At 37.9% G+C, this 24,324-nt stretch overlaps 1 pseudogene; it reads left to right on the forward strand.

Moving 5' to 3' along the window:
• The first annotated feature begins 541 nt into the window (after positions 1 to 541).
• LOC149207880 (multiprotein-bridging factor 1c pseudogene) lies at positions 542 to 988 on the forward strand (annotated as a pseudogene).
• Positions 989 to 24,324: the final 23,336 nt, after the last annotated feature.

Raw genomic sequence — 24,324 nt, forward strand, 5'->3', positions numbered from 1 at the left:
TGTTAATCTTCAATATTTTGGATGTTTTAGAGGTTTTTGATAGTGTTGAATCTATTTTGACGATCAAAAATATGATCCAAACACTACTACAGTATGATTTTTTGAAAATTTTTAAGAGATTCCAAATACTTTTAACCATCCAAACAATCCCTGGCCTCCTTAAACTACTCCCAAAATAATGATTGAGTGACTTTAGAGCCGACTTGACCTCTGTAAACTACTCCCAAGATAATGATAGAGTGACTGGTAGAGCTGACTTGAAAAGAGTTATATATGGAAGAAATGAAAGTTTTAATTAGACCCGTGAACCCACTATTTAAAGAGAGAGAGAGAGAGTTCTTGTGATTCATATTTTTCGTATCGATCCTTCCTAGATTGTTCGGTTTTTCAAGCGCAGAGGGCATTTGCAGTCTGAGGGTGTTTGTTCGTTCCAGAGCAGACGATATTTTATGTTTGTTTTGTACCTTCATCAACAAAGCTCTCATTTCTAGGGCGTACCATCTGAAGAGAAATAGTGTGGAGGGATTAAAGAGAAGGCAGGATGCCAAGCTGACCGAGCGGGCCGATAACTCAAGACTATGACCCTATTGTTATCCACAAGCATCCTCAAAAGGCGAGTGAAGCGCGAGATCCCAAGGCAGTTAATGCTGCATTCAGAGCAGGCGGACAGGTTCAGAGCATTAAGAAGTTTGAGGGAGGAGCCAACAAGAAGGTTCAGCCTCCTATCAATACCCGCAAATTGGACGAGCAGACGGAACCGGCCGTCCTACAGAAGGTACCTGCAGAGGTTCGCCATGCGATTCAAAAAGCGCGCGTTGATCAGAAGATGAGCCAGGCGGAGCTGGGGAAGCGTATAAATGAGAGAACGCAAGTAATTCAGGAGTATGAAAGTGGTAAAGCTATACCTAATCAGGCTGTCCTGTCTAAGATGGAGAAGGCCCTCGATGTTAAACTGAGGGGCAAACAACTCAATTGCACTTCCAAGTAATTGCTTGGCGTCATCAGTACATCGTCTAGTTGACTTAATGGCTTCTTTCTTGCTCATGTTATACTGTTTGGCATAGATTTTGTTTTTACAACACCATTTCTCACTTTGTTCATTAAGTGGCCTGTAGATAAAGATAAAGTAATAGAAGTGGCTATTTTGTAGATAAAGATAAAGTCATAGAAGTGGCTTAGATCCTGCTAGGGAGAGGATTTTCTAGAGGTTTAAAAAAAGTTTATAATATTTTTTTTCCAATTACTTTTCAATAGAGTGATTTTAATGGACCTTGTTAAAATATAATTTATTAGATTTTTTCCTCAATGATTTTATATATGTATGGAAAAAAAGCTAAATTAAAGGTTTCACACAATGTTTCATCCAAGGAATTGCAAGGTAAAATCTCTCCTCTTCTCAACAATCTCTCATTTCATAGTATGGTTAACCTTACCAATAGCAATTTTCATGGTCACATTCCCTCTCAATTCAGTTGTTTTTCTTAGAGATGCTTTAACTGTACATGAATCAACTCCACAGTTCTATTCCATCCATTCTTGGTCGTTGTCGTAGTTTATGAGTCATATCTATACACTCTAACGAGTTCATGTGAAACATGTAGTGGACCACACTTCACTACCCTGTGAAGCAAAATATGAGCATCCTCATTTTCCAAATCCACCATAGCCTTCCAAAGCCTCACAAAGTCAAGAATATGCTCCATCCCTTTCCTCAACACTCAACTCTTGTTTGCGCCATCTTGTTCAATATTTGAAGCTTACATCCATAACTTCACCAAATTGGGGATCTCCTCTACACCACGCACAATGACAACTTTGGCTTCATCTAGACTCGCCAATATGCAAGCCTCCAACCATACATCTTCATTCTTTGGGCGTTCTTCACAACCTTTTTAATCAAATGTCATGCTTCCTGTATCTTCCCTGCAACCTCCTCTATCCTTGTCTCCGCAATCCAACCAAGAGGAAGCTTCGGGTTAGTTTGAGTAATTAACTTGAGCAACAATTTGGCCATTCTAACTTCTAAAATATATGCATCTCTAGTAATCTTCATACTCTTGAGATCAATCAGATATGCATTAAGATCTATGATGATCAATCCTGAAACTAAATTAGATATTCATTCATTAAATGTTCACTTTTTAGTGAATGAATCCTCTAGAACAAGTAAATAAGTGCCAAAACTACATCATGTTTATCCAATTACATCAAGATAGATCAAAAATTACATCACAAAGAAAAACTAGTCAAATTGGCCAAATTTCTGAGCTGGAAGGTGAAAAATTGAGCAAAAATCCTCTGTGCGCTACGCCAATTTCTCTGTGCATTGCGCCACTTTGAGGCTGAGTTTGTGGCACTTCCTAAAGTCCAAATTGAGCCCAAGTGTGCTTTTTGGAAATACCTACCTGTCTACTTTCCAACCCAAGTAGAATTTAGGAATTTGGCTCCCATTTGCCCCTCTAAAACTTCAATCTCCCAAGACTACTTCCTGTGTGTCAAAATAGGGGCAGAGAGGTCATTTTTAGGGTGTTTTTGACCTCTTGAGGACTTAAATTTTCCCAAACTTCTTGGCCATGCACCAACAGTCATGATATTTCATGAAAAAACCAAAACTATAAACTTTTTTTCATTTGGAGCCTCCTATGGTAAGCACACACCACGTGGCACAACGCACAGGGAGAAAAACCCTATTTTTTGCACAAAAATTTAAAAAAATACCAAAAATGCCCCAAATTTCTTGAAATTTGGGCTGGGGATTCCTCATTAAGTGTTATGTTGGGCTAAAGAGGCCTCAGCCAATATCTGAAGACGATCGAGCTCCCTTTGCCTCTTTTGCTTCTTTATTGCCTTTCTCAATTTCGCTTTCAAATTCCTGATTCGGGCCTTGCACACCTTGTTTCGTGCCATGTAGTGGAAATCCATGTGTCTCAGGAATGCATGGTCCTTGTCGGCCTTGTCTAGCAGCCTCTCTAAGTGCATGTTAACTCTCTCGAGATTGGCCTCTCGATCCTCATTAATCTCTTGCTCCAATGACGTGAGCTCCACTCTTCTCCTTTGTGCAGCTTGGCGATGCTCACGAATGTTTTGTAGCTCCATGATCACTTGTTGATCCTCAAGTTGTTTGTTCCTCTGCTCCAAGTATTTCATGGTCCACTTAGCCCTCTCCAAGTCAAGGGATAAGGCTTCGATCTCTGTTTGCTGCTCTTGGATGATCTCTCTAAGTTTGGCGCTTTGTGGACCTGTATCTGTATCTGTATCATGAATGAGAATGAAGTCAGTCTCTCTTTCACCTGATGGCTCACCTGAAGGCCCCTCATCCTGCATTGGCCTCTTGCCTTTGTCCTGTACCTGTGATGATGATGGAGGAAGTGAGGCCCCTTCCACCCCGGGTGGAGATAACACTCACTTTGCCGCTGCAAACAAATGTCTGGTGCCCCTTTGATATGTAATGAATACCGGTACACTAGCAGTCTCATGGCGCTCATACTGATGAGAAGGTTCACCTTCATGCTTAACCTCTGATAATCCCCATGAAGCTATGAATAAGTCACGAGAGATGAAATCATCCCAAGTGATGCCCTGCAATCGAAGCTGATGAACCACCAAAATCTTAATAAGAGCAAAATGATATACACTGTTAAGTTGCTGCTGAGGGGTTTTATGTTGTATAAAGGTGGTCATCCTCTCTATGTTCTGGCAAATGAAATATGGAATGTTCATCATTCATACCCTGGTGAAATGCATGAGCAACCTGATGTGATAAGCATAAAGACGAGAGAACAGTCCCTCACAGTTGAAATATTTCATGATCAATCTCATTAGTGGAGCATATTCATCTTTCAGATACCAGAATGGGAACACTCCATTGAGCTGCCTCAAGAAACTGGTTTTAATGTATGGCTCATAATGCTGACGGTCAATCTTTTGTTTCTTGTGCCATGGTTCACCAATGTTCGGTATACTAGTTGCTAATGAGATAGATTCTAGTGTAAGTGTGAAGGTGACACCAGCTAAGATAGCTTGATCTCCGTGCAAGTGCAACACAAAAGGATGAGCCAACTCATGATGAAATTGGACACTAGCCACCTTTTGACAAAAGTCATAGCATGACTGATGCTAAAAACACTGCACAGCAAGAGGGCAGGCCTGCAATTCTGTAAGGGTGGTTGGTTCTTCCCTAACATGTCTGCCACTTTTATGAGGCTTACAAGGTCCCTGTTCTTCCAAGGGAGAGTCACTTTGGGTTTCCACCTCGTAGTCTGATGAATGCTCAGATGCCATGACTGCTATACAAAATACCTTAAAGGAAAGATGTTGCTGTATATGAAAAATGTTTTGATTGCTCTTTAGGGTGCAAAGTCTGCCACCAAAGGGAAAAAAAAAATGCAACAGGGACTGTGAGGAAGGGGAAACAATAGTGAGGAATGGGAATTATTGGGAGAAATTTAATAGGGAAATATGGGAGAGGGTTTGAGGGATTGATGTATGGGAATAGGGTTTAGGGTTTGGGACCATTGTATAGGTTTTGAGGTGTGAGGTTGGAGGACTTGGGATAGAGCATGTAGGAGAAGGGAATAATGAATTTAGGTGATACGGAATTAGGGATTGGTGAAGACAAGGGAAGAATGGGAAGGAGAAAGAATTTTGGTGGCAAAACAGTGAGTACGGTGAGTTCTAAAACCTTGACAGCAAGTTGGCTTATGTTTTATAAAAAAAGGGCTTGACATATGTTTGTTTGCCCATTGTTACCCATAAACCACCGTCACTGATTACAAAATTTGATGCAACATCAAGATAGCAAGCCTACCTGGCAAATCCACGCAAGGTATGAGAAAATTGGTGAAATTTCATGCAATATTGGGCTTTCGACTATATGCACTGCGCTAAGAGCCCAGTGCGCCATGCGCTTCCTCTGCACCGTGCCCATTCAAAATAACACTGGGCGAAAACTCCCAATGCCACCTGTTATGTGCGTTGCGTCGGCTAGTTGCAAGCTCTTTCGCCCCAAAACACACACTGCTCACCCAAATTCGCTTTGAAATGTTTCTCTTCAACCTTGGCATGCAGAATGACATTCATCTTCATAGCAAAAGCTTATAAAGACATCAATTTGATTTTTAGTTCTCCAAAACACATTTTTGTAATGTTTTGCATTGGCACTTTTTCACAATTAATAAAACTCTGACTTTTTGTTTCCTCCTTGATTTTTGGTTGAAATGATGAATTTTTTGGCAATTTTTTGCAGGAATAGATGACATGGGATTTGGCAAAGGAGACCAGGGTTGTGCCTGAAGAATTCAAGAACTGAAAATTTTGGAAAATTATTACAAAAAAACAAAATGTCGAATTGTCTTCAAAACAGAGTTTTGAAGAAAAGTCATAATCCATCCATATGATGATAAAAATCTTTGAAATAACAACTTATCAAGAACCTCCCTCTGGCCTGCTGGCTTTATTAGACCTTGTGAAGACACAGCTTGACTAACCCTAGACCTAATGACTAAAATGACTATTATGACCTAAAAACTGAAGCAGAACTGCAAATGACTCTTAAGACTTGATTTTGATGAACAAACCTGAGCCAACAGTTTAAAGCATGAGGGGGATGAATGAAAAAAGCCCTTCTGACAGATTTATGGCATGCTCCTAACGGAATGCAACTGATTGAGCGAGAGGGGAAACCTAAACATCAAATGCAAAAAGAGTTTTGATCTCTGACGGAGGGATGACCAGACCGACTCTAACACTGCGCGATGACTTCCCCAAACTATGAAATGCGATGAGGCTGGAAGTAGAATCTAGCCTCCATGGCATCTGGGTACACTGATTTGGAATGGGTCAAAATTTCCTTCTTAAGCAAGAGCGACATGATATTGATATGGATAGGGCCAATTGTACTTCTACATATTCTTCTTGTTCACTTCAAGATCTTCCTTGGTAGCAATCTATCTTAACCAATCCAAGTATTCTTCATACTCCTCCCTGGCCTAATTCCTATGTTTGGCTTTAGTGAGTGAGCCAAATTATGGTATCCTATGTGATTTCACCATGAAATCCATGCTGTTGTGCAATCTTGCATATGAGGCCTGAATTGGCGATGAATGTGGTGAGTTGTTTGTTGCTTTTTAATGACCACCCACACTTGTGGCTTCTCTAGCTCTGTTTGTTGCCTTGTTTCCTTTTCCAATTTAGACTGTGCCCCTTTGTATTGCATTGACCACTCATGCACAACAATGATCACTGTATGGATAGCCTTGATGGATTTAGCATTATCCTTACACTTCTACTACATGCTATGCAAGTGGAAAACTGCTTTATGCACGATGACAAGCTCCTCATAAGGGCTCCACATGGTTTTTCGCAATGTCGATACTTCACCAAATATGGTTTCCTTAAATTCTTCAAGATATACTTGTGTGGGAGTTGTGTTCTGGATATTTGATTGAAGGTGTTAAACTTCTGCCTTGTAGCATGTAAGCTATTTACCAACTATTTTCTCTCGGCCATTAGATACTCTGTGTTTGACTTGATAGAACTTGTGAAGTCCAAGTTGGCTGCAACAATGGAATTGGATTCCTTCTCATGTCTGCCACAATCAAACTTTCTCTGATGAATGCAGGAGATGCGAGATCACCTGGGAAATGTTACTTCCTTGCTCATACAATATTATTTTGAGGCTTGTCGTAAGTTCAATTGTACGTGTGCATGATTAGACCATCATCAAGAGGAGAAATTTCCTCTTCATTGCTTGGAGATTTCTATGCTATCAAAGGAGGGGGAGACTGAATGGTGACCTGCTAAGTGCTCAGCATCAGATCAACATCTTGGTTCAACGACTCTGGTTCCACCTCCATGTCTTGAATCATAATCAACTCCTCAATTTCTTGAGCGAGCTCCTTATCCTGCAATTGTTTGCTCTCCTCTTCTAGTAGCCAGTTCTGCTCTTGTTCCTCGGCTTATTTCCATGCTACTTCTTCTTCTTCTATTATCTACCTTTCTTCTTCTTCTTCTTTTATTTTCCTTTCTTCTTCCAATCTCCTCTACTCTTGTTCTTCCCTATGCTTCATCTGTTCCTCCTGCTTCCTCTGTTTCATCCTCTTTTTTGCTGCTAATATGGTTGATTTTAGAATGATTGGATCTACTTTCATCTTGCGACTCTACTCTTCCATTGAACTGTGTACAACCTTCCTCTTGCCCTTTTCATTCATTGGGTTGCTTATTTATGCTAGTGCTACCTCTGGAGTGAATTCCTTCTATGGAGTAACCTGTGATGTTCCTGCAAAGCTGACTGGTTCAAGGGACTTGGAGGCATTATAACAATTATTCATCTCCTCCTCCTCGAGGCTGCGAAATGCCCTGCTTGGCCATTGAAAATGAATCCTTACACAATGGTCTTTACAAACATTCCTAGGATCGTACAGATTGAATTCAAAATGACCAAATGAAAATTTCTCTCTCTCCTTGCCTTCGGTGTCTGCAACTTTCAGATTCTTGATTTCATACAATTTTTTTTGCAAAGGAAGAGTGGGCCAAGGTGATTTCTTCTTCCTGTGCAAAAATCCTAATAACCATGTGGAAATATGGTAAGAAAATTATTTCATGACCAATTTATTGGTGGCATACCTTTGTAAAAGATGAGGCTTCTGTCTACTGAATACTCTTAAGAAAGTTCCATTTAGTGAGGAAAACCAATATGTTATTTCTGACGCTGCTTCCATTACCCCACATAACATGCAAGGTGGATCTTCCTTAAATATTAATTTGTACAATGGAATAAGGAAGTGATCAATCATCTTTTCCATTACTCCTTTGTGGACACACGCTGAAAGAAACTTGTAGCAAATGTGCATGGCATGCTTTCTTGGTGTCTAGGTCCAATTCATGCTAGGAAATGAATTGTGAGTGCATATTGGATCCAGTAGGTAGATAAACATGTAGAATTTGGCTTGCTTGCCATTGGGAGGATTATGGGCATTAACTACATGGATATTCAGTTGTTGAGCCAACAAGTTTGATGAGTTGAATGGTTTTCATTCATTCACAATCTGATTCAGCAAGAATGCCCACCCTTTGGGGAAGGTCTCAGTACTCTGCTAACCATAGATCCTACAACATAGAACTATCAAGTACTAACAAGTCTTCCTAAGAAATTTTGTCTTGTAGGTGTTGGTGGGTTTCTGACAGAAATTTACTAGCTCTTTCACCCAACCTTTGACAACCTCCTTTTTTCTAAAGTAGCTGGTGGATGCATATAAGTAAGAATCCATGAGTGATTCCATCTCTGATAAATGATACATGAGATGGCAATCTGGTGCCATAAAAGAGGAAATATTTTGTCCACTAGCACTGCTAAGAGTCATAGTCTTGGAATCCGTATGAGATATTATCTAGCTGGCAATGTTTGCACATGGGAAAGTGAAGTACCTACATGCAATCTTGTGTAATCCTGGCCTTTTGACATTGATATACACCCGTCGGTCTTCAATATCTTCTTTGAGGCTTCTTGCTAAGAATTCCTTATTCACTTTGTGCCATGTGATGTATGAATCTTTCTCTATAAACAATTAGGTATCTGAGAAAAATGGAAATTTTGCTGGAGTACTCTCAACTACCTCCCCGGTGCTAGTTTCTGTAGTGTCCTTGAGGAAGATCTCTTGGGGGCCATGGTAATAGTGACTGATCAAGAGAACTACTCAACAACTGCAATTCTTGTAGGAGGAAAATGCACTCATGGAAAACATGAATTAGCTTCATCAAAATGAATCACAAAGCAAAATCAAGGAAGCAACCACAAGACTGAAGGGGATAATTGCGCAATTCTTAAGATGGGGGAAGGAACTGGCTTCAATAATTGTGCATTGCGTAGTCTCAGCATCTAGGGGAGCAACTTGAGGCTTGAGATAGTGCAATGCATAGTCTAAGCCTGGGCAGAGTAAGGGAGAGACTACGCATTACACAGTCTCAATGGCCAAGGATGAAGCTTGAGCCCTGGAACTTGGAAATGAGAAGTTGGGAAAGCCCGGGATTACAGATTGTGGAGTGTTATAGGCCAAGCACAAGGCTTGAGCCTTGGACTTGCACCATACCCAGTTAAACAAGGAAACTACTAGCCAAGTGAAGGGAAGATTTTCCCGGAAAGAGGATGGGAAAGTGGTATATATGAGTGATAGTGAAACGTTAGGGGAATTTTGAGGTCTAAAATGGGCCTCCTAAGAAAAATGTACAACCAAAATAAACTTTATAAGAACCAATACGATTCAAGATGATGATGTCAACCAATGGGGATGATTCACCATTTTTTGAGTAAAAAAGTAAAAGGATTAAAAAATAATAAAATAATAAAACTACTTTTTCAACTTGTATTTTCAACTTATCTCCCTAAGTTTTTACTTAAATTTCGAGTGGGCACACTAGTTGGATGCAAAACTTAATTCCTCATCCAAGGAGTACCCATGTTCCATACTTTCAATGGACCCTACTACATGAAAAAGCGTGTTTGCAATCACGTTTTTGATGTATTTCTCATTTTTCATGTAGCATGATCCATCAAAAGTATGCAACATGGGCTCTCCTTGGATGGCAAATCAAATTCTGCATCCAACGAGTGTTTCCAGTCAAAATTTGTGTAAACCCATAGAGAGATAAGTTGAAAATACGAGTTGAAAAAATAGTTTTTTTTTTTTTTTCCCTCTAAACTTTGATGATGTAATCTAATCTTATTTTATTATTTCCACTATTATTTTATAATTTCCTTAGGAGTCCCATTTTATATCTCAAAATTCCCCTCACGGTTAGAGTGTAAATATGACTAAGGAAAGATAGATCAGTGAAAATCAAGTGCAGAAGATCAACATGAAAGAGGACAAACAAACACGCACGGGGAGTCACCAAAACGAAGACCACTAATGGGAAAAAACAAGAAAGATGATGTGACACTTGTAAAAGGTGAACGAAAGACTGATCCAACACTTGTACAAGCTAATATAATTTAAAATGATAACATCCATGAAAAAATAAGAAAAAAAACACTTGTGAAACAACAAAAAGCGATAGAAAAAGTGACAAAAGCTAATATAATTTAAAATGATAACATCCATGAAAAAATAAGAAAAACAACACTTGTGAAACAACAAAAAGCGATAGAAAAAGTGACAAAAGATGACAGAAGAAAAACTCACCCAGAAAAGCACCACAAACTCCACTAAAGGCTCCTTGATCTCATTGGGAAGCATATAACTCTAAGATCAAACGTGAAAATGAGCTCTAGGGGTGTCCATTATATAGTTCTAGGTTGGTTAGGGTTTATGACGCACATACCTAAAATCAAGGAAAATGCAACACTTCACAAGAAGTCCAAAAATAGCAACTTGTGCCACTCTTTGGGAAACTAATTATCCACTCCTTATTTTCAAGGGATTTATTTTTTTATTTTTTATTTTTTGGGAAATTGACCATTCACACTATCAAGAAGGATTACGAAATTCCCAACCACATGTGAGTTGGAAACTCCTTGACTAAGTGAATTACGTTGTTTCTGAGAGAAGGAGAGGATTTGCACAATTTATGAGCTCAAGGTCGGGCTCTCTCCTGGAGTTGCACAATTTTTGAGCTCAAGAATGGCCTACCTATTAGGATTGTACAATTCAAATCCTCAAGGCTGACCTACCTTCCAAGATTATGCAGTTTCTAGAGGGAAGACCGATAGTGCTACAAGGTGCGGGCATAAGCTTGCTTGTGATTGAAAATATTTAGGTTAGGATGAAAAGATAAGTCTTTAACATAACATGAATACTTGAAATTAGTGAATGATAAGCTCCTGTGGACATAAGGGAGGCTCCAAAATAAAAGCATTTGAAAATTTTTGGAGTGTGATTGTAGCAGCTACAACTTAATAACAATAATGATTACATTGGGTACATATAATTAACATCAGACCAAAAAATATGGCTTGCGATATCATGCCTCCAACTAGGTAGGACATACTAAGCACCTTTTCTAACTGTAAACATATATGAAAAATGAGGTGCTAGAGAAACTATGGACAAAATATAAGACCTAAAAGTTTATACCTTACTATATATAAAACCAAGAAGTTAACTCCTTAATACATCCATGGTCCACTGCCAATTTTGGTTGACAAGGATCATTTCACTATAACAAAACTGTAGTAATATATCATCCATAAGTGCTCGAGTACTGAACATTGCCAGATCCATAACTAAATATAACATTTTGGAAACTTGCAGAGAAGGTAGGAATGCAACATATGCCATCTCTATATGAAACTTGCCAGCAAAGTTCATGCAATTACAAAATAACAATAATATTGATGACCATGTTTCCTAACGAGGGAACTGATGGCACCTTCGAGAGTTCCACGGAGCAAGGCCAATAGAGTAAGACCAAAACTAATCCATCCAAAGTTCAATAAAGTGAGGTTGTCATAGAAAGATAAAAAACTAATCCTTCCATTCATCCATTAGTTTGAGATAATAACTAGAGAGAGAGACGAGGAGTTAGTAGGAGTGACAATAGTAGGAGGATCAACGATAGTGGGAGGTGCATTGATAACTTTGGGAGGATCATTGAGCTCCTCTATCTTAGAGTTTAACTCAAAGACCACATATTTCTCAATCCTTCTCAATCGTGACCCAATATCATCCAAGCTAAAACATACATTGTAGAAAAGTATTTTAATGTCCTCTTTCCGTGCAAAAAGTTTTTAATTATCCACTTTATTATGTCTAAGACCTATTTGCAAGAGGGTATCAATCCATCTGGAAATGCACTAACAGTGAATGCAGAAAGTGAAGTCTTGTTTTTCGAAATTTCATTGGGTTAGGGATCCATTTGCATCCATTTTCTCCCAACTTTGAATCAAAGAAGTACAGGTGGCCTCCAAATTCCTTTGATTCAAGGTGGATGATTTCTCTTTTAAATTCTATAGGAACGAAATCAAAATAATTTTTCATTGACGCCCACCCAAGCAATCTATGCCTGTGCAAAGAAGAAATGATCACCCACCCTCTATGGCTTGCCATTCTCTGTCGAGGACGCATGGTTACAAGGGGGTGCATGAAGTTTTGACAAACTTGAACCACACTATAACCAACAGGACACATGCAAGAAAACACCCCCGACTCAACAAATATCAACACAGACACAAGGAAGTCATCTACAAAACTATATAATTGAACCCCAATACCACTACATTGTGGGATTTCCTGAAAAAACTCAATTTGAATCCCCTCGACACAGATTGAGTCCAGTAGGACTTTAAAGTACACGACCCACCTTAAAATAAAATAGACCACAACAATGACACCTATAATCTTCAGAGAGATATAACAGAAGCTTTGGCTCTAGAGACTCGATGCACCCCAATTTCTGAATATTGTGAGTAACCCAAATATATAAATACAGGAAACAAAGAACACCATACTCCAATATTACCATACCAAACTAGATGGGAAGTTTCATCCATTAAAATCATGCAAAGAAACTACCTGGATACCAAAATGCACACACTAAGAACAAGAAATTAAAGGAAATACTTGCAGAATCAGTCCCTTGGAGCATCGAGGTGGGTAAAACAACCACCAATTCAAATTCTGACTCATAAATTGTGTTATGTAGAAAGAATATGAGAAACATTGGCCCTCGCCAAAGCACACACTAGACTTAATGGCAGATTTATCTAGGGAAATGAACAAACAACCCCGAGATCCCGAGAGAACCTCAATTGAGAACCAAAAGCAGGCAAGTGAAGAGAAAACCTCCCCACCACCCCAGATAACATCATAATGTCACCACCCTACAATAAATACAATGCTTATATAATGGGAGGATGTCGATTGATAACCCAAGGCAACCGAGCTTTTACCATAGCATGCCAGGTCCAAGAAAAAACAAATGTGAAACCCAAAACATGTTTTAACACAAAAATTCATTCCCTTTCTCATGCGCTCATCAATAATCTCACTCATCCCTTTTTCATGCTCCCTAAAGACATGAGCCAACCCTTTAATATATTCCTGGTTCATTTGAACTAGAAATTTAAAAACAATGGTGTGTGTATTAATAACGTACCTCCTCCCGATTGCAACTACCTCTGAGAATTTAAGGTGAAGAGACAAGGGTTGGAAACCCCAACCATAGGATTGATTTCCATGAAATTCACATACGAGGGGTGGAGAAATGTTTGTCCTGACAAACAAATTGAAGGTAGGTGTCCATACTCGCACCCCTCATCATGGAGATGAATTAATGTGGGTTATGATAGAGAGCATTAGAGACAACCCATTAGGGATACCTCCTTCACAGGAAGCTTTATCCATTTCCACCCTATGTTGTATAAGATGAAAGTGATCATGCTTATGAAATGTAGGCCATGATTCATCCAAATTGATCTTTTGACACTTGTGCCCCAAATTTTCTAGCAAGTCTTCCACCCTATTCCCCTCTCACCAAGTATGATGAAAAACAATATAGTTGAACTTTGAGATAATAACTTTGATACTAGAAGCAACATCCTCCAAACTCCAACTATGCACCATTTTATAAACTAGTTGTTTTTTAAAAGTTTTTGGATACAATGGAACACCCCCTGCGAATATCTATCCACTTTTAATAATCCAAAAACTTATCGAATAGAAATGAATAGACTTCTCTTGAAAACTAGGAATCTGGCTAGATTATTGCTAGCAATCCCACGATCGAGAAAATTCATAATGGAAAAGGATTTTCTCCCCTAAAAATCCCTTTGCATTTGACAAATCTGGGTTTCCCTTTAGAGGCCCCATCAAAGGTCAACTTAGTGAAGGAGCTCGGGGGTAGGGAATAGGAATTCAAAGTGGGAGGACATATACATTTTTCCAAAGATGGTGAGGAAGGAATCATTAAAGGATCGATATTAAGGTTATTAAGAATAACCACCTCAGATCCCTCCACTTGCCAATTATAAGAAATCCATGTTTATGCAAGGATGTCTTCCCAAATATTCAAAACAATCACCTCTTTTGTTACCGGAACTGATCTAATCTTTGAATCAAATATTAAAAAATTGCCTTCTATCCATAGGTTCCAATGGATAAAACTGAATGCAAGAATCCACGCATGAGAAATGATATGTTTCTTAAATTTTTGATTATACCATTGATCCAACATCAATTTCAAAGCCTCCGGGGATGAATGAACCATTCCAAAAACCTAAGGAATTAGTTCCCGAATCCCGACCAAGAAAGAGCATGAAAGAAAAATGTGTTCCACCATCTCTTCAACCAGTAAAGAAAGAAAACATGAGGTGACCCCTCATATCCATTTCTGTGGATGTGATCCCAAGTAAGGAGGTGAATTCAAGATATTAACCACAAGAATGTAAGCAATTTTTCCAACCACATACTCACTCATATTGTAGTCCACATAGCTGCCTCCTCCATGGATGAAAGGTCTACAAGAAGGGAATATGTTTCTTTTAGAAGGAAATAACTAGTTGATTGTTTTCCCCATCTTAAGACATTGACCTTCAAGGAACGCCTAATTTTTCCAACTTCTAGTTCTATTTGAAACTCCCCCAAGGAAAAGTATAGTCATTGGAAGGCCAATTAGTTCTATCTTTCCATTTACGCCAAAGCAAATTACCTGCCAGAGGATTCCAATAATTTGTGACCTTCTATGCACCCAATGATTTAGTGAAAATTTTGATAGGACTAAGTCACTCTTGCTCCGCCAAAGAGGGTAAATGCTCACAAACATCCTCCCAAAAATAAGTTGTCTCCCCTGCTTTAATATTCCATAACACATATTTTCTTACTACCTCTTTGCAACTTTTTTCCCATTTCCAAATACCCGATCCAAGAATATCACGTTTAAGCACAATTTCTCTTCCTAAGTAACCAAGGGAACATATTTTCGGATCCAAATACACTTCCATAATTCCGAACATCCTTTTACCTATATTCACCATAGTTTCACACCATCAGCTTTACTAATCAACTCAAGGTCATGCAAACCCAATCTACTTGCATAGTTTGGTATTGTCAAGTTGTCCCAACCTACCAAAGACCAACATCATTCTTTAGTAGCGCCTCTCCAGAGGAAAGCACATCATAAAGATGAAATTTGATTGGAGACTAATTTTAGAATTGGCATAACAGACATTTGGTTGTTTGGTAATGCCTACAAAACTAATTTTGTAAGCACCATTCTTCTTACAAAATTAAGAGCCCGAAATGTCCAATTATTTACCTCTAAAGAAAATCTAGATATGAGATCCTCCTAGTTGGTTACTTGATTTTTATATATCCCTAGTGGAATGCCCAAATATTTAGAAGGTAAATGAGTCTTGTAAAATTTGAAAATTTGAGTCAAATAAAACTGAACAGAATCTTTACAATTAAAAAAGATGATGTTAGTTTTATCATTGTTGACTAGGGTTCCTGAGGCCTCCATGAAAATCTGTAGGATATTTCCTATATGCTTCACTTCCTTTAGGGTGTCTGGATCAAGAAATACCACATCATCAAAAAATGGTTTATAAGTAATTGATAGAACTTCTCCAAAAAATCATAGCCGTGAAATATGACCCATTGAGCAGGATTCATTATAAAATATCCTAAGTCCTTCAATGGACAAAATGAAGAGAAAATGTGACAAAAGATCACCCTGCCTTAGACCCCTAGAGGACTTGAAATTATAGGATGGTGATCCATTAATCAGTATAGAGAAAAAAGAAGTTGAGATTAAAGAGCTTACCCATGAGATGTATTGTCTTGAGAATACAAAAGAAACTGAGACCTGTATTAAATAATCCCAACTTGTCCAATCATAGGCCTTAGATAAATCAAATTTAATCAACATACCTGCTCATTTTGAGGAGTGCAAGGAGTGGATAATTTCCTGGGCTGCAACTGTAGCATCATAAATTTGTCGTCCCTCAACAAAACTAGTAAGATCCAGAGATATTAATCCTAGAAGTAGTGGCTTCAGATGATTCACTATTATCTTAGATATTATGTTGTAGATAACTTTACACAAGGAAATAGGTCGAAAGCCATTGGGATCCTCCAAATGTTATGCTTTTGGAATAAGAATAAAAAAATGTTGTATTAAAGGATTCACACAATGACTGCGATTGATATGATTCCTCCATGAATTCATGAATCACCGTACCTAAAAGCCCCCAACATTCTTTAAAAAATGTTGAGTTGAAGCCATCAGGGCTTGGAGATATATTCCTTGTCATATTCATAACAACCATCTCCACTTCATGGAAGGATACTGGTCTCACCGAGGCTAAATTCAGATCCCTACTAATGAGCTGAGGGATATTTTGAAGGATCAAATTTATCGTTGGTTGCCTCTTGAAATAGGTTTCCAACATGGTATTTTGATAACATTGAACCAATTCTTGTTCAATTTTCGAATGCAGAATCTTCCTATTCCCATCAACAACAAGAATGGAAAAAATCGTGTTACTATAATGACGTTGAAGCATAGAATTATGAAAAAAATCTAAATTCCTTTTTCCATCCTGAAGCCACTGAACCCTATATTTATGTTTCCAAAGTATTTCTTCCTGGTTCTGTCCTTATTCCAGATTATGAAGCGTTAGACCTTCCTCTATAATTAGTTTAGGAGTTCGACCTTCTAAAATCATACGTTGTTGAATCCTTCGCATTTAATCTTCTAGTATGGCTTTATCTTAAAAAATGTTACCAAAATCATATTTATTCCATAGTTTTATATGATATTTCAAGGCCTTAAGCTTTAATTGAAATGTATGCATCTTATTCCTGCCTCACACCTTAATTTCGAACCACCATTCTTTTAAAGGGTCCATAAAGCCAGACACCTGTAGCCAAAAACCTTCAAAATGAAAGGGTTTATTCCTAGGTTTCTCCTTCAAATCCAACTCCAGCCTAATCAACCAATGATCTGATCCAAGACATAGTAATACTATGGCTTCTACAAAGATATTTTTATGCATGACCTCTTCGAAAAGGAAAAATTGATCCAACCAACTTGAAATTTGGTGTTGTCCTCCCCTTCTATTATTCCAAGTATAAAGACCATTTATAGTTGGAATATCTACCAGTTGCAATTGATCTATAAAGCTTTTAAAGGATGTCAATTCTAGAGCCAATTTACAAACACCTCTTTTTTTCTCATGTAGAGATCTTATCATGTTGAAATCCTTGCTAGAAATCAACAATGAGTCTATGACATGCCTCTTTGTCGCTTGTTAGCGCTTGAATTGGCCTCAAGATGAGGAAGGCAAAACTCGAGGCAGCAACAAACCACGCTCAGCCTCGTAGCTAGCCCTACGAGGACAGCAGAGGGCTCTCTCCGGGCCTATCTCGGCAAAAGGTAATCAAAGAGTTTCGAGATGATTGAATTGATGACTAATTTTAGGCTAAGTATGAAGTACAACGACTATGGAATTTATTTTTTGAAATTTTGTTGAATTCAAGGGAAAGGCAATTTTGGGTGCGGGGATGAGGCACAACTTTTGCAGAGGTCTACTTGGGGCAAGATAGGCGATTGTTTTGATGCCTTTAAAGTGATTGAATGAATATACCTGACCGGTGAGGAGCTAAGGAGAGCAAGGAAGTCTCAAGGATTCTCCTCAAACTGAAGAAAACATTGAAAATTAGACAAACTTAAAGGCAGAGCATAGCAAATTTATGGATTCTACCTTAACACTTCATTTGTTTAATTGCAGAAGATTAAATAAGGAAAGTGATACACATACACAACTTACAAGTACTGAGAGAAACACACCATCAACACATAAGGCCACATGAATCCAAAATAGTGCTGCAAAACCCTGGTCTATCCTTTGCCAAAATTGCAAATAAAATATGTACAATAGTGTATCAAGCTATTCCCAAGAGTCCAACCATGAAAATGACTAAGAAAATACATAATATAGGCAAGCCAACCCATTCCCTTGCCTCTAGGGGTCTATCTCATCATCCTAGGAGCTGTTTCAACCAATTCTAAACATGGAGCAAGAATCTAGTTGACCAAAACAACCTACCTCTACAAAGAAGGAAACTGATTCATCACATTAATTTCTTGGTAATTTGTCACTGAACCATCTAGAAGGAGATAAATAAGTGCCATGTTACCTCACATACATAAAATTACATCATGTTTGGTCAAATATCATCTCAAGGGGTGAAACTGGTGAAGATTGGCCGAGTTTCTGAGCTGAAACGTGAAAACTGTGCTGAAAAACCCTGATGCGCCGCGCGCCTGAGCCCTATGCGCCGCGTGCATTTCCACCTACTTTTGGGGCACTTCCCGGCATCCAAATTGAGCTCAAAATAGCTCGTTGGAAAGGTATTTGAGTTTTCTTTCGAACCAAACTAGAAGTTTTCAATTTGGAGTTCACTTTCCTTGTCAAAACTCAAATCTCCCAAGACTAGTCAAAATGTGCCAAATGAGGCTGCCTCAAGGCAGAGTGCTGTTGCAGTCAACTTTTGAATGTGTTCCTCAACTCCTAATTGAGCTCATGATAGCTCATTGGAAATATATTTTTGTCTAGTTATCGTTTGACTCACCAAGAAAGTTATTTGGCCAACCAAGCTAGGAGAAAACTAGATGTTCCCAAGGTCACTTCAGAGGTGCATCAATTCTCCCGAGGCGATTGTATTTTTGACATTTCTCTAAAACCATGACACCTGTGTAAAAAGTGAGGGAGGTTTTTCTTTTTTGGCATGTTTTGGACAAAAACCTCTCTCAGGTTTCTAAAATTCGTCTTTTATTGCTCAGAAACAACATTTTAGTGAAACCTATCCCGATGTGTAGAACAGGGAATTTTGTCGAAATGAAGCGAAATGAAGGGGATAGGGGGCTTCTAAATTCTTGAGTAATTTTTGGGGAGTAGGGAGGGATGTTAGGAAGTAGTTAAAAGTGGAATCTCAGAGATTGAGTGAGGGGAAGGGGTCCAAACGGGCAAAACACAGGCCCAACCTAGAAAATTGCCAAGTTGTAGCAAGAAATTAGGGTTTGTGCGAAAATGAGGAATTTGGGGGATCTCAGAGATGGGAAGTGTTTGATAAGGTACAAGAAGGATAGGGGAAGGTGTATGAACATCTGGATACAAGTTTTTCTAATGATTTGACCATCCAAGATAAATTGCCTTCAAAACCCTAGGAGAGGGAAATGAACCTTGCCTAGGCGCAACTGAAGCATGAACAAGGTGTAAAATGACCCAATGGAACTTGAAATGATGATGAAAACCCTATGAATGATGATAGACTCAGCTGAATAGTGAAATAGATTGACATTTGGGAAATTTTGAAAGGAGTGAAAGCAAACCCTAGACCTAATGCCTAGTGACCAAATTTTGCTTGAAGACTCATTCAAATGACAAAATTTGACCTTGACACTTTGAGACCACTTTGTAAGAGCATATTTGATCACTGTAGGAAGGCTGGAAAGACTGACACTAACATCGCTAAAAGTTCTTCTAAGAATTGAGTGTTATCACCCATCATATGTGGTCCATACACCACTGTAAAGGAAACAAGTTCTTTTGTCCCAAGATAACAAAACCTACCTAACAAAATTCTTGGGATGGACATCCAATATTGAAAAAACACTTCTAGAGGGTTCCACAAAATTGCCAAGCCACTTGCATTCCCATGAGCATCAAGCACCATAGTTTGACAACCCTTCCAACATTGATCACAAATTGTTATTAACTTATCCCACATTAGTTTAACCTCTTGCAAACTGATAATCGTTGGTTTCTCCATCCTAATCTAGTCTATGAGATATCATTGTTTCCCTTTTCAATTTAACCTTGTGATATTCCATGATAAGATCTTGATGATAAAGATTTTTGTGAAACAAAGAATAACTCTGGAAGCAAAATTACTTAGATAGAGTTCACTAGTTCCTCCCCTTACTTTGCAACAACTCCTTGTTTGATTTACACCCTTTCAATTTAGGATATTTCGTCAGATCTTTTATAGGAATATCCTCCCCTTTATCCCTCGAATCATGAAGAGAACGAATCCCATGATTTTTCCCAGATCACTACCATTGTTTGGTTTTCTAGTTAATATAAGATATTGCATACTGCTCCCGATTCTCTTTAGACAATTCAACAAGATCCTGCTCCACCTACTCATTTAGAATACCAACCAAAACCTGCTCTTCTCCCAAAATTTCATCCATGTTTTTCTTTTTCAATGGGATTACTTTCTCAATTACAAGTAGTTCGAAATAAGCAGAGTCTTTGTCATGAATAACCTCTTCCAAGAATTTCCTCTTTTGGGGTTATTGTATTGTGACGAAAATAAGGACTGATCAGACATTGGAGTATCTTCCTGGATTCCAGGTTCTTCCTCCATCACCTCTAAGGCCACAAATGAGTTATTGTCCTCCTGTTGATGTGAAGGTTGTCCATTCTGACTACGTTGATTATGCCATCGTGCGACAACCTTAGTGAACCCATCATTTCCTATTCTTCCTCTAAGAGCTTGATCCTTCCTTTGCAATGGGTAGTCCGAGTACAAATTATTGTCCTTGTGGCAGTTACAACATTGAAAAGGTACATATTCATAATCCAGTGGTGGGTTCCATATTTCTCCCTGATAATCCAACTTTATAGATTCCAGAAAAGGTTGTGATATATTCATATACACACACAAACAAACATAAAACATGTTCTTACCCCATTTTTTCACCTCTGAAATATTTACAAAACACCCTAACACATGCCCAATACCTTCCAAAATTTCTAGAATCTAAAAATACACCTGCAGGGAATAAAGCCTTACCCATACCATTGCCACTATGAATTTCTATTTCTATGGATCGAAGCACACTTCCCAGTGTCTATTATAGAGCCCTACATTAATACAGAAATAAATGCCTCCCTTAAATATTTTATCTCTGCCCTCTAGATTCGAAAAGATAACCATAAAGAAACCATTTAGCCACAGTATTAAATCAACTTCTCCCTTAGGTTACCAAGTTTGTTGAATCCATCTCTCCAGATTTGTCTTAGTGGGCCAACCTCCAATAAATTTTCAGACGAAAGCATGATCTTCGAAGGTATTACAAATCTAGCATTTTTGATGCCTTCAGAATACACTTTCCCTTAAACCTGCTTGCCATTTATAGCCTAAAATCGGTAGTTGATGAGAACCAGAGTGACCTCCCTGAGGATCCCTTTTATCTCCCACATGACCTAACTTTCTTGCCACTATATTTTGGAAGGAGGGGTGTCCCCCACTTGCCTTGACACTCATCCCAGATTCCTTTAGAGAGCACAAGATGAAACATACTGAGAAATACTAACTAGAGAAAACCCTAAGTTCAAAGATCAAAAACATCTATAGACACAAACCTCATACGAGCACAACATATCATATGGTCTTAATATAATGTTACATACAAGTGGAAAATGATTAAAATTCAAGGAAAAGGTTGGTAAAAGGATGTCAAATAATGGTAATTTTTAGGATTCAATAGTAGCTCCAACTGAAGATGTTGCATGTCTGCATGCAACCTTGCATTTGATTCTCATGGAATGTGTGACTAGGTCTTCCTAATTTGAAAAATTGAGGTAGAAGGACTTAAGTTGCAACTATGTTCTGTAAGTATTGGTTTTTGTACGATAGCACATACCTCGGAATTGAGTTTCAATTGAGTATCTTGTGCTTGGTTTTTGTGTGAAAACCACAAGTTTTTAAGTTCTATTTCTTGTGTGCAACACTTACCTTTTATTATCCTCCTTGTTGCAACAAAATGATCTCATTCTTATCTAATAAACTTGAAAAATCAATCCATGTGCATTCATTCATAACCCATGAATGTGCATATCAATCAAATTTCAATGTTATGGCTCCTTTTTATGCTTTAAATGTTTTTTTCTTTTCTCATAAGTTTACTCATCTCAAGACATATCAATCCTTGAACTAAAGTTATGAATTAACTCTCTATGTTTCCCATGAGCTAGTGTCCTCCTCATTTAGTTTGGAACTAGTGAAATAGGTGTTGAATAACCTTGAAAACTTTGCATACAAAACCCATGTGGTTGATTTTGGTTTGAGGTTGTGCTAGTATGTATACGAGAAAATGGGTACAATATATGTAAGGAGTTATAGGATTTCCTTAAGAAAATTGTAGGAGATTTGGTCATCCATTTTATCATAACTTATTAATTGGGTTCTTAAAAAAAATTGTTGGATTGTTGATATTAACTTTATTCTTCTTCCCACCAAATATCACAACCAATGGATGTATGGATCTTGAGGAAAAACCAAAATGGTTGTAGGTGGCAATGACCATTTTCTTGAAAAATATGAATCGGATTGGTCTTGAAATATTTTGTGTTTATTCATATTACTTTAGGACATTCCTCCAAATTTTTTGGCCATAGAATTATAGTTTTAACACAATGACAAAGTAGTAAATTTCCTCACAAGCATGCTCACAAAACCATCCTTATGCATTTTCTAAATTTTTTTATGACATGTTTACCTAAATGGTTATATTGGATACAAAATCCATGCCTATGTTTTCCTTGATTTGGCCTCTGCTACATGCAAACAATGTGAAAAATGTGCCCTCCTAGTAGATTTGGCAGTCTTGAAATTTCCGCATTGCAAAATACTGATTGCTAGATAATAAAGTTTTACATCTAATGTTTGTAATGCCAAATAGTCTCTTCAAGCCCCCCATTCTTCACCAACTCCTTGTGTAAAAGAAGTGTTTCCATGGAATTGAAATAAATGGGATAGTTTGTCTTCACATTAACTTTTTGTAGCCTTTGTCTTGTTGTTGTAGGTATCTCTCCAAGTATTGCTTGGGTCAAAGAAGTGTTCCTCACCTGTACTACCAAAAAAAACAACAAGATCCCCAACCAAGATATCAACATGAATGTTGGATAATGTAATTCTTTCTACCTTTATGTCCCAAGGAAAAGTTCCATTTTTAATTGATATACCAGGAAAGCCTAATTATATGTGTGAGTTTAGTTGCAATATTCTCTCTTTTACCAAAAAAAAATCCTTGGGTCTATTCAAATATATATTAGCATTAAAAACACAAGTTATCAAGTTTGGCAACATAAAGAGTGGAAATATCAATCTTGCAAATAACGAAAGAGATGAAAAGGATTTTGGAGGTGTCAATTCATGACCAAGAAAAGTATACAACGAAAAAGAAAGCATAATAACAATGAATGAAATATTATTTAGAATGAATTTTTTGCATAATCCCAATAATTGTGCCTTCCTAAATAAATTGGGGTCACCATTCCTAATAGTCTGGACTTTTGATAAAACTATTTTCCCATACATAACATTTAACTATGTCCATTTAGCCAAGATTTCATTCATGAGACTAATCCTCTTGCCCATATGTTGCAATGGTTCCTTTGATAGTTTCTACATCCTACTAATGATAACTTTTTGCAATGTGAACATAAACATCAATATTGATGCACCAAACAATGATGCCACACCAGGTTTCTTATAAAGAAGAAAAATAAAAACAATCATATAAAGAGGATATGACTAGAGGTCATGCACTTATTGTGTTATGGAACCAGCTCAAGAAAAGATAGAAAAGATAGATCAACGTCTTAGAATTCAGCCTCTTCGAGGGGGCAACCTCCTTTACATTACATAAATGAACAATTCTTGGATGATACAAATGACAAAACCTCATTTCTATATATAGGAGTCTAAGGAGTCACAATATAATCCAACCGACCTAACAATAATAATATAAAGCCACAAAAATAACAATAGAGGGATTCTATGGGGCACAGAAATAACAACATGGGGGTAATAGGGGCACAACAATATAAATAAGGGGTATAACTACAATGTTAATGGGGTAATCACTAGTATTATAGGGACCCAACATGCCCCTCTCCTTCAAAAAAGTGTTGTCCTCAATGCTTGAGTAGTTCTGGATACTTCTACATAAAATTCTCATCCTCCCATGTGGAATCTTCAGCGGATAAGTTCTTCCACTTGATAAGATACTCTGAAATTGATCGATTTCGTAGCTGTCGAGTTCTTGTTTCTGTGACTGCTTCCGGTTCCAATATAATTTTTCCTTCCTTGTCAAGTTCTGGCAATATTGTTTGAACTGGGAGCTTGTCGCATATAACCTTCTTTAAACATGAAACATGGAAAACTGGGTGCAATCGAGAAGCTGCAGGAAGCTCCAATTTGTATGCCATAGTACCAATCTTTTGCAACACCTTGTACGGACCATAATACTTTGGTGATAATTTATTATCCTTCTTAGCTTTCTTTAGGGACATTTTCTTATATGGTTGTAGCCGTA

The sequence above is a fragment of the Pinus tabuliformis genome, chromosome 1_2 (assembly GCF_031772625.1).
Source record: "Pinus tabuliformis cultivar Carrire ecotype Pingquan chromosome 1_2, CPIR1, whole genome shotgun sequence".
Classification (NCBI taxonomy): domain Eukaryota; kingdom Viridiplantae; phylum Streptophyta; class Pinopsida; order Pinales; family Pinaceae; genus Pinus; species Pinus tabuliformis.